At 48.9% G+C, this 15,898-nt stretch overlaps 2 protein-coding genes across 3 annotated transcripts in view; one reads left to right on the forward strand and one right to left on the reverse strand.

Annotated features, from left to right (window-relative positions):
* Positions 1 to 9,822, reverse strand: part of SUSD6 (sushi domain containing 6) — a 50,273-nt gene extending 40,451 nt beyond the window's left edge. The window contains exon 1 of one of the 2 annotated variants that reach the window (XM_073552161.1): positions 9,660 to 9,822. The gene's annotated coding sequence lies outside the window, so the exon portion shown is untranslated. Of the gene's footprint in view, positions 1 to 9,598 lie in introns of both variants that reach the window. The other variant, XM_073552162.1, reaches the window with a different exon arrangement.
* Positions 1 to 15,898, forward strand: part of CCDC177 (coiled-coil domain containing 177) — a 246,816-nt gene that overhangs the window by 99,356 nt on the left and 131,562 nt on the right. The window lies entirely within an intron of this gene.

Consider the following 15,898-nt stretch of genomic DNA (forward strand, 5'->3'; position numbering starts at 1 on the left):
TTAGTGATTTTATCTGGTAGCGCACAAAAGTCCAATAATTTATTCCGAAATCTGATGTTTGAAGCGGTCGCAGAGTTGACCTTTGGGCGTGCAGCAAGCAGATTACTGATCCTACATGCTTTAATCTCTCCTAAAAAGGGTGAGTAAATTCTAATTTATTTTTTCTGCAATAACCCGGATAAGACCCTATTGCGCTTTTTTTGTTCCTTTAGCTATATTACATCAGTTTAGTTTTAGCATTTAGTGAACAGGGTAAAAAACACAACTTTGGGATTGCACTTTTTTTTTTTTTTTTTTGCAATTTCACTGCACTTGAAATTTTTTTCCCTGATTTCCAGTACACGATATGCTAAAAGCAATGATGTCGTTCAGAAGTACAACTTGTCCCGCCATAAAACAAGCCCTCAATGTGTACAATATACAGACACTATATCCAACATGCAACTAAAACCAGTGTAAGGCAAACACAACACAGCCCCAATGGGCATTATGCAGCATTGCTTAAGGCTTCCGAAACCCATGGTTTTCACAAATAGAACATGTACCCATTAAAGTTTAAGGTGCTATTCAAGTCTGTTTTTAGAGGACCACTTGACCGCAAAAAAAAAAATCCACACCTGATTGAAAACAGTTTTGGGTTAACCTGAAAAATCACTGATGTCTGAATGAGGCCTAAAGGAAGTTTATTTTAGTATTAAGCTTCTTATTATGTAGCTAGTCAGATCCCTCGAGTACCTAGGTTGTTTTTTTAATATCTCAAAACCTGCTGAACGGCTGAAACAAACCCCCCACCCCCACAATCAGTTCAGAGACCAAGTTTTAACCTGCCCCTTATAAGTAAGCCCATCACCTGCGCTCTGCTGACATACCGCCATGAGCTAGAAAGCAAGCGATACAACGCATCTATACATTCAGGAGGGTTCTTGGACATATCTGAATACAAACCTGGGGCAATTTTTTTTTTTTTTGCTATTGCAAACACACATTTGTCTCCTGTATTGGTTAAGGTTTATCTTCTTACATCAAGTTGGGCTACACACCAAAATAAAGGTGTACATAAATTGCTGTAAAATTGGAACTTTAAGTGATCTCAAAGAAGAGAAAACTCATAAGTCACAATCAGAAAAATCCAACATGTCACTTGCAATTTTTCCTTAATAAGGAGCAATTAAAGATGAGTTATGGCTGTGTTTTCACATCTAGATGCAAGTAGTATCATATCCTAAATATGCTGAAATGTTCTCCCATTAAGTCCTTAAATGCCACTTCTTTCTAGATAATTCCATCAGAAGAATACTGAGCAATTACCCCTAATAGCAGCTATTACAGCGCATGCCACCCTTTTTCCCATACCTCGCCCCCAAGAAAAAAAAAAAGCCTATAATGTAGCCTGTGTGTCAGGCTGTCACATTTCATTCACCAATTAGTGAAGACAATGCTACAGGCTTGGCCGGATCCTATAGCTGGCAATTTGACTTTGTTCCAGCGCACAGAATTGTGAGACACCAGATTAACAGGGACTGGGAAACTTTCTCCGATAAATCTAGTTATCGGCACATATAGGGGTTAATAGGACCAGCAGATCCTCCTTCCGCCTGCAATTCCACAGTACATACACAAACAGGAGCTCAGACTCTTCCCACAATACAGATTTCTTCATCCCTCTCCAGACACTAGCCGGAGCTCCAAGTTTCAGAAACTTTACTTCCTTTTAGGGAGTTTTTTTTTTTTTTTTTATACATAGGACAGAAAAGAAAAAATAATAAATCCAAAGCTTCAAATATCTGGGAATAAAATTCAGACAGAACTGCAGACCCCTCTCTCAAGAATAAGGGGGAAAATGATTCACTGTCAAACTGCATTTATCCAATTAATGTCACATCAAATGCCAAGGACTGTGACGCATGCCACAAATGGAGATCTTCATCTCTCTCTGCGGAGAGGTGACAAAGAACATCACCTGTTGGGGGTTCTCTTCAGTGTCAGGAGTTTACACCCTTGGTCTATTCATTTGCATGATGCAGCAAGCACTGCCAATACCCATATTTTATCCATTTTTGGTTTGCCAAATATTATGGTCTGCTGTCCAGGGCTGTGGAGTCGGAGGTTAGGCTTACCGACTCCACCGCCCTGCTGCTGTCTAGGTTAACATCCTAAGCTTTGCAGACAGAAGTTAGAAGTGTTTTCCAGGATTTTTAAATAATAAAATACATTTTGCCCGCTTTCCTTACTCCTCCAGCTAGTCCCATCCTGGCACTAGCACGGTGAAAATACCTGCTCGGCCAATTTCTGGCCACAGCAGTAACCCGCCACTCACCATTGCTTGGCAATGGGCATTTCTCTGTCAATATGGAAACAGAACAGCAGTGACTGGATGAGCACTGAACCGTTGCGTATTTTCTTTCGTTAATTATAAACCAGCCTGGCAGGGAGCACATGGACACTGGGGACAATTTTGTAGTTGACCACCATTTTTTCCATACCTCTTCTAGGTGTCAACCTCCAGCAACCTATAGGGAGCTATGACCAACAAGCATCTATGATCAGCCCCTGGAAAACACATAGATGAGCACACAAGATTAGGATATAAGACTGGACTAGACGCACTCAGTATGTCGCTACCAGTGTAGATGAGCCGAAAGATTAGGAACAAGATACATAACTGAACGCACTCAGTATGTCGCTACCAGTGTAGATGAGCCGAAAGATTAGGAACAGGATACATAACTGGACGCACTCAGTATGTCGCTACCAGTGTAGATGAGCCGAAAGATTAGGAACAGGATACATAACTGGACGCACTCAGTATGTCGCTACCAGTGTAGATGAGCCGAAAGATTAGGAACAGGATACATAACTGGACGCACTCAGTATGTCGCTACCAGTGTAGATGAGCCGAAAGATTAGGAACAGGATACATAACTGGACGCACTCAGTATGTCGCTACCAGTGTAGATGAGCCGAAAGATTAGGAACAGGATACATAACTGGACGCACTCAGTATGTCGCTACCAGTGGGATCTTTCCAATGTTATAACTAGCGCTGACAGGCAGCTGCCATGTTTATAACCAATTCTCCTCAACATACTTCTCTAATAAGTTGCCCATTGTTCCCTACACATAAGATGCTTTCATTTCATTTTCACTCCAGCCTACTTCCTGCATTGTGTTCTCATGCCCCCTATCAATGTCACACACACAAGAACTCCCTTATCCTAACGTGAAGAAACTTTTTCTTAAGGCTTCCTGCGGTATATCATGAAATAAGGAAGTGTTACATTTGTTTGCAAAAGCAATAGAATCCCACCCAGCCCCTGCTACAGACCGCTAGTTTGAGAATGTTCCCACTGTTATAGGAACAGTTCTGATTTAGTTTATCATTGTAATTGCTAATAAAACAAGCCATTTTGGACATCTCCACTACAGTTTTGAAATGCCGGACAGAATGTTCTCAAAGAACGGGCTAAAATCAGTTTGGTTTCGAGGCACCACCCTGATCTCTGCACATAAAGTACATGGCTGTAGTGGCTTCCTTGTTAACAGAGGAAATGATTGCACTGATACCACACAGGGCAGAGCAAAGTCCATAAAACTTCAAGCTGCTTTATTGCATCTCATTTAGGCTAATTATTTTACTGCAACCAAAAAGGGAGAGAGGGCAGTAAAAAGGATGTGTAAGCCACCCCTATCCAAAATTCCCAGGGTGTGAGAATGGGGAAGGTCTCATCATCAGGAGGCTCCGTTAGAATGTCAGGAGCCCAGCGCAGAGCAAAGCTCTTCTCCAAGGGAATCAATAGGAGTCCTGTAAATCTGAGATTTGCCAGTATGGGTAACATGCAAGAGAATGTTGTGTGTGTGTGTGTGGGGGGGGGGGCGGCATCCGTATCCCAATTATGAAGTATGGCTGTCGAGTCATAGCTTTACTCTTCTATGCAGATGGATAGCTTATGCCTGTAACTACTTATAAAGCAATTTTCTAACATACTCCCATTATCAAACTTTCCATATAGCCTCATCCACACATCTGTTTTTCTCACATCAGACTTTGCCATATACCACATAAACACATTATAGCTTGCAGTCGTTTTCATGCATCGGATTTTTTTGCGCATCAATGATCTACAAAAAAAAAAAAAAAGTGTGACACGTTCATCTTTCATCCAAGTCACAGATCAAAATTGCCCTTTCAAGTCTGTATGTCTGCAAAATGTTGGACTGCATGCCGATGACAAATGTGTGTTGTTCGTTTTTGGGTTTTTTTTGCAATCAAGAACAATTGATGGTAAAAAAAACAGGAACACTGGCCAAAAACAAGTCTGGTTTGTCCTTTGAGACTATCCCTTTAAATTAACATCGCAGGTTCAACAATGAACATGCTGAAATAATGGACGGAGCAGTCACCGCCTCTTCCAGAAAATGAATACAAATAACTAAACTGCATGAAGGAAAGACATAACCACCACTTCTGCTTCAGTGACCATGACTGGGAAGAAAGAAATCATATGCACAAGTCATGTGTACAGGCCACAGCGTGTAATGACTACAGGATCCAATATTACTACACGACACCAATCACAGACGTTACAGGACAAAGTACAGAATACTGCCAGGAGTTATAGCAATGAGGATCAGCAGGTGACAGCCTACAGGACCACTACACAGGCACCGTAGCCAATAACACACAACCTGCAAAGCACTATACACCATTATGCAGGTTGGTCTGTTTTACTTGCTTATATAGCGGCATTTTAATCCTGCAGCACTTTCCAGACATCATCATCACTGTCCCCATTGGGGCTCACAATCTAAATACCCTATCAGTATGTCTTTGGAGCATGGAAGGAAACCAGAGAACGTATTCTCAGCGCTACAGGCCGGTGTCACCTCTGTCCTGCGTACGCTCAGCGCTACAGGCCGGTGTCACCTCTGTCCTGCGTACGCTCAGCGCTACAGGCCGGTGTCACCTCTGTCCTGCGTACGCTCAGCGCTACAGGCCGGTGTCACCTCTGTCCTGCGTACGCTCAGCGCTACAGGCCGGTGTCACCTCTGTACTGCGTACGCTCAGCGCTACAGGCCGGTGTCACCTCTGTACTGCGTACGCTCAGCGCTACAGGCCGGTGTCACCTCTGTCCTGCGTACGCTCAGCGCTACAGGCCGGTGTCACCTCTGTCCTGCGTACGCTCAGCGCTACAGGCCGGTGTCACCTCTGTACTGCGTACGCTCAGCGCTACAGGCCGGTGTCACCTCTGTACTGCGTACGCTCAGCGCTACAGGCCGGTGTCACCTCTGTACTGCGTACGCTCAGCGCTACAGGCCGGTGTCACCTCTGTACTGCGTACGCTCAGCGCTACAGGCCGGTGTCACCTCTGTACTGCGTACGCTCAGCGCTACAGGCCGGTGTCAGCTCTGTACTGCGTACGCTCAGCGCTACAGGCCGGTATCACGTCTGACCTACGTACGCTCAGCTCTACAGGCCGGTGTCACCTCTGTCCTGCGTACGCTCAGCGCTACAGGCCGGTGTCACCTCTGTCCTGCGTACGCTCAGCGCTACAGGCCGGTGTCACCTCTGTCCTACGTACGCTCAGCGCTACAGGCCGGTGTCACCTCTGTCCTACGTACGCTCAGCGCTACAGGCCGGTGTCACCTCTGTACTGCGTACGCTCAGCGCTACAGGCCGGTGTCACCTCTGTACTGCGTACGCTCAGCGCTACAGGCCGGTGTCACCTCTGTACTGCGTACGCTCAGCGCTACAGGCCGGTGTCACCTCTGTACTGCGTACGCTCAGCGCTACAGGCCGGTATCACGTCTGACCTACGTACGCTCAGCGCTACAGGCCGGTGTCACCTCTGTCCTGCGTACGCTCAGCGCTACAGGCCGGGATCACCTCTGTCCTACGTACGCTCAGCGCTACAGGCCGGGATCACCTCTGTCCTACGTACGCTCAGCGCTACAGGCCGGGATCACCTCTGTCCTACGTACGCTCAGCGCTACAGGCCGGTATCACCACTGTCCTACGTACGCTCAGCGCTACAGGCCGGTATCACCACTGTCCTATATATGCTCAGCGCTACAGGCCGGTATCACATCTGTCCTATATACGCTCAGCGCTACAGGCCGGTATCACGTCTGTCCTATATATGCTCAGCGCTACAGTCCGGTATCACATCTGTCCTATATATGCTCAGCGCTACAGGCCGGGATCACATCTGTCCTACGTACGCTCAGCGCTACAGGCCGGGATCACCTCTGTCCTACGTACGCTCAGCGCTACAGGCCGGGATCACCTCTGTCCTACGTACGCTCAGCGCTACAGGCCGGGATCACCTCTGTCCTACGTACGCTCAGCGCTACAGGCCGGGATCACCTCTGTCCTACGTACGCTCAGCGCTACAGGCCGGGATCACCTCTGTCCTATATATGCTCAGCGCTACAGGCCGGTATCACGTCTGTCCTATATATGCTCAGCGCTACAGTCCGGTATCACATCTGTCCTATATATGCTCAGCGCTACAGGCCGGGATCACCTCTGTCCTACGTACGCTCAGCGCTACAGGCCGGGATCACCTCTGTCCTACGTACGCTCAGCGCTACAGGCCGGGATCACCTCTGTCCTACGTACGCTCAGCGCTACAGGCCGGGATCACCTCTGTCCTACGTACGCTCAGCGCTACAGGCCGGGATCACCTCTGTCCTACGTACGCTCAGCGCTACAGGCCGGGATCACCTCTGTCCTACGTACGCTCAGCGCTACAGGCCGGGATCACCTCTGTCCTACGTACGCTCAGCGCTACAGGCCGGTATCACCTCTGTCCTATATATGCTCAGCGCTACAGGCCGGTATCACGTCTGTCCTATATATGCTCAGCGCTACAGTCCGGTATCACATCTGTCCTATATATGCTCAGCGCTACAGGCCGGGATCACCTCTGTCCTACGTACGCTCAGCGCTACAGGCCGGGATCACCTCTGTCCTACGTACGCTCAGCGCTACAGGCCGGGATCACCTCTGTCCTACGTACGCTCAGCGCTACAGGCCGGTATCACCACTGTCCTACGTACGCTCAGCGCTACAGGCCGGTATCACCACTGTCCTATATATGCTCAGCGCTACAGGCCGGTATCACGTCTGTCCTATATATGCTCAGCGCTACAGTCCGGTATCACATCTGTCCTATATATGCTCAGCGCTACAGGCCGGGATCACATCTGTCCTACGTATGCTCAGCGCTACAGGCCGGGATCACCTCTGTCCTACGTACGCTCAGCGCTACAGGCCGGTATCACCACTGTCCTACGTACGCTCAGCGCTACAGGCCGGTATCACCACTGTCCTATATATGCTCAGCGCTACAGGCCGGTATCACGTCTGTCCTATATATGCTCAGCGCTACAGTCCGGTATCACATCTGTCCTATATATGCTCAGCGCTACAGGCCGGGATCACATCTGTCCTATGTATGCTCAGCGCTACAGGCCGGTATCACCTCTGTCCTACGTACGCTCAGCGCTACAGGCCGGTATCACCTCTGTCCTATATATGCTCAGCGGTACAGTCCGGGATCACGTCTGTCCTATATATGCTCAGCGCTACAGGCCGGTATCACGTCTGTCCTATATATGCTCAGCGCTACAGTCCGGTATCACATCTGTCCTATATATGCTCAGCGCTACAGGCAGGGATCACATCTGTCCTATGTATGCTCAGCGCTACAGGCCGGTATCACCTCTGTCCTACGTACGCTCAGCGCTACAGGCCGGTATCACCTCTGTCCTATATATGCTCAGCGGTACAGTCCGGGATCACGTCTGTCCTATATATGCTCAGCGCTACAGGCCGGTATCACCTCTGTCCTACGTACGCTCAGCGCTACAGTCCGGGATCACGTCTGTCCTATATATGCTCAGCGCTACAGTCCGGGATCACGTCTGTCCTATGTATGCTCAGCGCTACAGTCCGGGATCACGTCTGTCCTATATATGCTCAGCGCTACAGTCCGGTATCACATCTGTCCTATATATGCTCAGCGCTACAGTCCGGGATCACGTCTGTCCTATATATGCTCAGCGCTACAGTCCGGTATCACATCTGTCCTATATATGCTCAGCGCTACAGGCAGGGATCACATCTGTCCTATGTATGCTCAGCGCTACAGTCCGGTATCACCTCTGTCCTACGTACGCTCAGCGCTACAGGCCGGTATCACCTCTGTCCTATATATGCTCAGCGGTACAGTCCGGGATCACGTCTGTCCTATATATGCTCAGCGCTACAGGCCGGTATCACCTCTGTCCTACGTACGCTCAGCGCTACAGTCCGGGATCACGTCTGTCCTATATATGCTCAGCGCTACAGTCCGGGATCACGTCTGTCCTATGTATGCTCAGCGCTACAGTCCGGGATCACGTCTGTCCTATATATGCTCAGCGCTACAGGCCGGTATCACGTCTGTCCTATATATGCTCAGCGCTACAGGCCGGTATCACGTCTGTCCTATATATGCTCAGCGCTACAGGCCGGTATCACGTCTGTCCTATATATGCTCAGCGCTACAGTCCGGTATCACATCTGTCCTATATATGCTCAGCGCTACAGGCCGGTATCACGTCTGTCCTATATATGCTCAGCGCTACAGGCCGGTATCACGTCTGTCCTATATACGCTCAGCGTTACAGGCCGGGATCACATCTGTCCTATATATGCTCAGCGCTACAGGCCGGTATCACGTCTGTCCTATATATGCTCAGCGCTACAGGCCGGTATCACGTCTGTCCTATATACGCTCAGCGTTACAGGCCGGGATCACATCTGTCCTATATATGCTCAGCGCTACAGGCCGGGATCACGTCTGTCCTATATACGCTCAGCGTTACAGGCCGGGATCACATCTGTCCTATGTATGTCCAGCGCTACAGGCCGGGATCACATCTGTCCTATATATGCTCAGCGCTACAGGCCGGGATCACGTCTGTCCTATGTATGCTCAGCGCTACAGGCCGGGATCACGTCTGTCCTATATATGCTCAGCGGTACAGGCCGGTATCACGTCTGTCCTATATATGCTCAGCGCTACAGGCCGGTATCACGTCTGTCCTATATATGCTCAGCGCTACAGTCCGGTATCACATCTGTCCTATATATGCTCAGCGCTACAGGCCGGGATCACGTCTGTCCTATGTATGTCCAGCGCTACAGGCCGGGATCACGTCTGTCCTATATATGCTCAGCGCTACAGGCCGGGATCACGTCTGTCCTATGTATGTCCAGCGCTACTGGCGAGTATTAGGTCTGTTGTATGTTCAGGAATACAGGCCCTTATTAACCACACTGTATACTTGGCACAGCCTACAGAGGCGAGCATATGTGAGCCAGAGGCAACACAAATCCATAGTGCCAGGTACAAATATATATTATATAGCACCATTAATTCCACCAGTGCTGTGTGTACACATACCACTTACAAAAAGAATTGCATGCAATACTCGTGTATACAGCACACACTAGATACACACATTGCATACAATGCACACACTACTTATATACAGTATGCACACAAAGCTCGCACACAGCATACAAAACAGCGCACACACAGATACACACCTGATAGAACACAACACTCTGGAGCCCAGCCTGTCTCGCCGGTCCTCCGTGTACAACTCACCGGCTGCTCCCTGCTCCTCAGCCTCGGTGTCACAGTGTCGCCCCGTCTCGTCTCAGTATCAGTCCCTCCGTAGCTGTGTCCGTCTTGTTTTACTCCCGGAAGTGACGTGCGTGCATGGGCGGGGCTCTCATCTCCGATCCTCCCCCTGGCTGGGTTATTGTGTCACGACAGTATGGCGGCCGCGTCCTCCTCTGTGCGCGCCGTCAATGGGCGGGTCCTGGAGAAGGATGGATGACGTTACAGTCACGTGCACTGGAGCGGTCACGTGATCCCCATGTATATATACACACCGCTCGGTGCGGACCGTCACCGTGCTATTACCCTGTATTTCGTGCTTCAGTTTTTCCAGCTCCCGTTGGTTTTCTGTTACTTTGCCATTCAGGTTTTTAATAAAAGTCACTTTAAAGGGAAGGTGCCATCCAAAAAATTATTTTTCAGCAATTGAAAAAAATGTAGAAAATTAATGTTTACATTTTCTTAAAAAATATTATCATTTGTTTTTAATTTTGCAAAATATGAAAAATAATTTTAAAAAGTTTGGCATTTCCACTTGTTAACACTAGGGGGAGCAGCTACTGAAATCTGGCACAAAAACCTATGACATCTAGGAACACAGTGAGCAGCCATTTTGATGGGGCCTGCAAAGTTACTGACTGTCTTTGCATGAAAAGTCTGGATCAGAACAGGCCATCAATCAGCAGAAATGTTTCCTGGATTTCTGTGGAGCAGACAAGCAGACGGTCCATCCATGTGTATAAAACACAGCACTCTATGTACAATCCCTGGCACCGAACAGGGCACCCCCCCATAGACCAGCACACTGCTCTCCTGAAATACTCTGCTGTCACTCTGCTCCTTCCACCATACATCAGGCCCCTGTCGCCTCGCTTTCACACATCGCCGGGACAGGATCTGAGGCGAGGAATGGGGTCTTCGGTCACCGAGGATGGCAGGCAGGAAGGGTTCTGGGAGCAGGGTGACAGCAGCACAGAGTATTTCAGGAGAGCAGTGTGCTGGTCTATGGGGGGCACAGAGGGAGATATATGGGGAGGAGCAGGGTAACAGCAGCACAGAGTATTTCAGGAGAGCAGTGCGCTGGTCTATGAGGGGCACAGAGAGAGATATATGGGGAGGAGCAGGGTAACAGCAGTACAGAGTATTTCAGGAGAGCAGTGTGCTGGTCTATGGGGGGCACAGAGAGAGATATATGGGGAGGAGCAGGGTAACAGCAGTACAGAGTATTTCAGGAGAGCAGTGTGCTGGTCTATGGGGGGCACAGAGGGAGATATATGGGGGAGGAGCAGGGTGACAGCAGTACAGAGTATTTCAGGAGAGCAGTGTACTGGTCTATGAGGGGCACAGAGAGAGATATATGGGGAGGAGCAGGGTAACAGCAGTACAGAGTATTTCAGGAGAGCAGTGTGCTGGTCTATGAGGGGCACAGAGAGAGATATATGGGGAGGAGCAGGGTAACAGCAGTACAGAGTATTTCAGGAGAGCAGTGTGCTGGTCTATGGGGGGCACAGAGAGAGATATATGGGGAGGAGCAGGGTAACAGCAGTACAGAGTATTTCAGGAGAGCAGTGTGCTGGTCTATGGGGGGCACAGAGGGAGATATATGGGGGAGGAGCAGGGTGACAGCAGTACAGAGTATTTCAGGAGAGCAGTGTACTGGTCTATGAGGGGCACAAAGAGAGATATATGGGGAGGAGCAGGGTAACAGCAGTACAGAGTATTTCAGGAGAGCAGTGTACTGGTCTATGAGGGGCACAGAGAGAGATATATGGGGAGGAGCAGGGTAACAGCAGTACAGAGTATTTCAGGAGAGCAGTGTACTGGTCTATGGGGGGCACAGAGAGAGATATATGGGGAGGAGCAGGGTAACAGCAGTACAGAGTATTTCAGGAGAGCAGTGTGCTGGTCTATGGGGGGCACAGAGGGAGATATATGGGGGAGGAGCAGGGTGACAGCAGTACAGAGTATTTCAGGAGAGCAGTGTACTGGTCTATGAGGGGCACAAAGAGAGATATATGGGGAGGAGCAGGGTAACAGCAGTACAGAGTATTTCAGGAGAGCAGTGTACTGGTCTATGAGGGGCACAGAGAGAGATATATGGGGAGGAGCAGGGTAACAGCAGTACAGAGTATTTCAGGAGAGCAGTGTGCTGGTCTATGGGGGGCACAGAGGGAGATATATGGTGGAGGAGCAGGGTGACAGCAGTACAGAGTATTTCAGGAGAGCAGTGTGCTGGTCTATGGGGGGCACAGAGGGAGATATATGGGGGAGGAGCAGGGTGACAGCAGTACAGAGTATTTCAGGAGAGCAGTGCACTGGTCTATGGGGGGCACAGAGGGAGATATATGGTGGAGGAGCAGGGTGACAGCAGCACAGAGTATTTCAGGAGAGCAGTGCACTGGTCTATGGGGGTCACAGAGGGAGATATATGGGGAGGAGCAGGGTGACAGCACCACAGAGTATTTCAGGAGAGCAGTGTACTGGTCTATGAGGGGAAAAGAGAGAGATATATGGGGAGGAGCAGGGTAACAGCAGTACAGAGTATTTCAGGAGAGCAGTGCACTGGTCTATGGGGGTCACAGAGGGAGATATATGGGGGAGGAGCAGGGTGACAGCAGCACAGAGTATTTCAGGAGAGCAGTGTGCTGATCTATGGGAGGCACAGAGGGAGATATATGGGGGAGGAGCAGGGTGACAGCAGCACAGAGTATTTCAGGAGAGCAGTGCACTGGTCTATGGGGGTCACAGAGGGAGATATATGGGGAGGAGCAGGGTGACAGCACCACAGAAATCCAGGAAACATTTCTGCTGATTGATGGCCTGTTCTGATCCAGACTTTGCATGCAAAGACCCCATTCCCCTCCTCAGATCCTGTCCTGGCGAGGTGTGAAAGCGAGGCGACAGGCGCAGTCCGGGGTGACGCTGGGAAGCAGGCTGGGGGGAAATGTAGCCATACAGTAAACATGAGACCCGTCTCTTCAGCTGCCTCACCAGCCCTCCTCTGACTTCACCTATTACCCCTGACCCGTGTGCAGGTGCTCAGCCAGAACCACCCTAGAATGCTTTTAGCAGATAATACTGCCATAGTGTTCTCACATAATACCGCCATATACTTCACACATAATGCCGCCATATAGATCATACCACCATGTAGATCACACATAAAACCAGCAGGGTGACAGCAGCACAGAGGAGAGCAGTATCACACGGGATAGGATTAGATACACGGCTGAGCAGACAGTATCACACAAGAGAGGATTAGATACACAGCTCTGCAGTCAGTATCACACAGGGGATGATTAGATACACGGCTCAGCAGTCAGTATCACACAGGATAGGATTAGATACACGGCTCAGCAGTCAGTATCACACAGGATAGGATTAGATACACGGCTCAGCAGTCAGTATCACACAGGATAGGATTAGATACACGGCTCAGCAGTCAGTATCATACAGGATAGGATTAGATACACGGCTCAGCAGTCAGTATCACACAGGATAGGATTAGATACACGGCTCAGCAGTCAGTATCACACAGGATAGGATTAGATACACGGCTCAGCAGTCAGTATCACACAGGATAGGATTAGATACACAGCTCAGCAGTCAGTATCACACAGGATAGGATTAGATACACGGCTCAGCAGTCAGTATCACACAGGATAGGATTAGACACACGGCTCAGCAGTCAGTATCACACAGGAGAGGATTAGACACACGGCTCAGCAGTGAATGGTGCAGCCCACAGGGGCGTGCCCAGTTCACTGCTAATGAGGCTGCATGGTGGGGTCGGGAGCCAACCACAGTCTCCTATGTCCAGGGACGGCCATATTTGCAGACTGTAGGAGTCCTCCACAGATCTGCAAGTCAAGATGGCAGCGCCCAGTGGCTACATTAAAACATTATTACATACAAACCATAAATCCTGGTTAGTACAACATTTGCTGAAACAACATGTTTTGTTACTTACTCTTTTTTTTTGCAAATTATATAAAATTGCGTCACCTTCCCTTTTAGAGCGGCCTGCGGTTTTCTGGGAAATCCCTGCGCTGGATGTGGATTCCAGCATATGTTTGGGCCACGCGTTTCTGACGCCATTAGCCTCTCTGTCTGAGCCACTCGCTGTGTGCGCTAGCTGAACACATTTTTGGCAGCGTCCATCGTTTTGAAGCTACATAAAAACACAGCCGTCTGTACTTTTGTGCCCTCCTGAAAACTGCAGAGAATGTAGTCTGACAGCGCGATGATGACTCCATGATCTGCCTCATTACAGTCATTGGCTCCGTCAGGAGGTCCAGCCAAATCCCGTTTTTTAGGGCGTCATGCAGAAAACCTGTCTGGTGGCCTGAACATCAGGCCAGGGGGACTATAATGGGGAGTCAGCAGTACCCACAGATGGGCAACAGCAGCACTAGGTTGGAGAAAAAGAAATAATTTTTCAATTAAAGGGAATCTGTCATCAGGATTTTGCCTCCTGACCTGACAGCAGCATAACGTAGAGGAAGAGACCCTGATTCCTGCAATTGTTAATGTTTAAATATTGATGATAAATGCCCGTGGTACTGCTATATAGAAATATGTATTATCGCTCATCTTTTATGGTATTGCCACAGGTATGTGTTACCATTCTGTAGAGAACTGTATTATATTGCTTGTGTTCCTTTAGTATACTATTGCATAATATATTGTAACTGATGTTTATGTACAGTTAGGGTAAGTTAGTGCATCCTTTTTGGGGGATATTAGAGGAGGGCACTTTAGTATATAGTTCCTATAGTTAAGGGTAAGTGTAGTTCTTTTGCTGGCCACTAGATGGGGGCGTACTAGTGGGGCTTATAGGATGTTTATAGAGGGTTAATTGTAGGAGGGGCTGCCAGGTAATAAGAGGGAAGCTTGGAAGTTAGGTCAGACGGTGCCAGGGTGCCCTAGTGTCCACATGGGCTATAGGCCCAGACAGCTCGGCAGCCACGCAACTTTCAAGCGCTGCAGCCCACATTACCCACGGCCACTGTGCTTCATAGCAGTGGGCCAGGAAAGGAAAGATGTGGCGACTTATCGCCTGGGCAGATGCTTTTAGGGCAGGAGTCGGTTGGGCTGATGAGATGAAGGAAGTTGGAGCTTCAACGAGAACGGTACAGACGGGCTGGATACTTTACCAGCGGCAACCAAACCTGGTGACTGATGATTTTGAGTCTGGGATGAAACAGGCAGAAGGAATTGTCATTATGGCGAGGTTAGGCCAGGAAGGAACTGGGGAGCGGTCTAGGACGTTCCGGTCCGGATGTGTAGTGCACAGAAGTGACAGCTAGAAAGGAAAAGATGAGGACACCAGTAAGGATTGTTCCACACTAGCGTTTGGCAGGGCTGTGGATGGCAGCCTACTTCCTCCTTTCGTCCTCCGTTAAGCCCCGCCCACTGCCGCACCTCTTCATTCAGCTCCGCCTACATCTGCATGCGTCCTGCATACCCTATCTTTAACATTAGGTACACAGGCCATGTGGATGCATGCTGATGCAACCGCATGCGTCGTTTTGACACGCCTGCCGACCGCAACAAAATGCAACTTGTTGCGTTTGGCGCAGCATCAAAACATTTCACCCTCACATTGAACATATGGAACTAATTATAACTAGGGAAGAAAGAAACTAATTAAAACTCAGGAAGTGAGAGAGAAAGACCTAACACTTCAAATTCTATTGAAGTAGGGGTCTCTTTCAGTGACCATGTAATTGCAGCAGGAACAAGACTCCAAGTGTGAGATTCATTTACACAGAAGTTCGCTTCCAAACCAAAGAGCTTCCTCTGATCAAAGAATCTTTCTGGACTTTTGGAGCCAGTGGTCAGTGATGAATATTGGAGTCTGCATCATTCCGATATTTATGGGATATATATTTTCGGCGTTGCAATGAAGCATTCACTCACTTCACCGTAATACCAGCATTGCCCCTTCAACTTAATACTGGTCCAATGGTTGTTGCTATCCATGCCATGTTTCATCTCTATAGACAGATAAAATTGCAATAAGAAACATGACGACAATATCTACAACCTGGGACCTCCAGGGGCAACGATATCGTGAAAGTTAGGGATCTCACAAAAATCTAACAGACCTCGCACATCTCACAACCATCACCCCTAATGAGCTTACCAAGTGTTAGGCGTTGGGTTCCTACAGCGGCACAACAGGAATCCAGAGCCTCACATTCAGTGGTCTCCCATACTCC

Source organism: Dendrobates tinctorius, unplaced genomic scaffold (genome assembly GCF_039654945.1).
Source record: "Dendrobates tinctorius isolate UK_male_01 unplaced genomic scaffold, ASM3965494v1 ptg000186l, whole genome shotgun sequence".
Taxonomy (NCBI): Eukaryota; Metazoa; Chordata; class Amphibia; order Anura; family Dendrobatidae; genus Dendrobates; species Dendrobates tinctorius.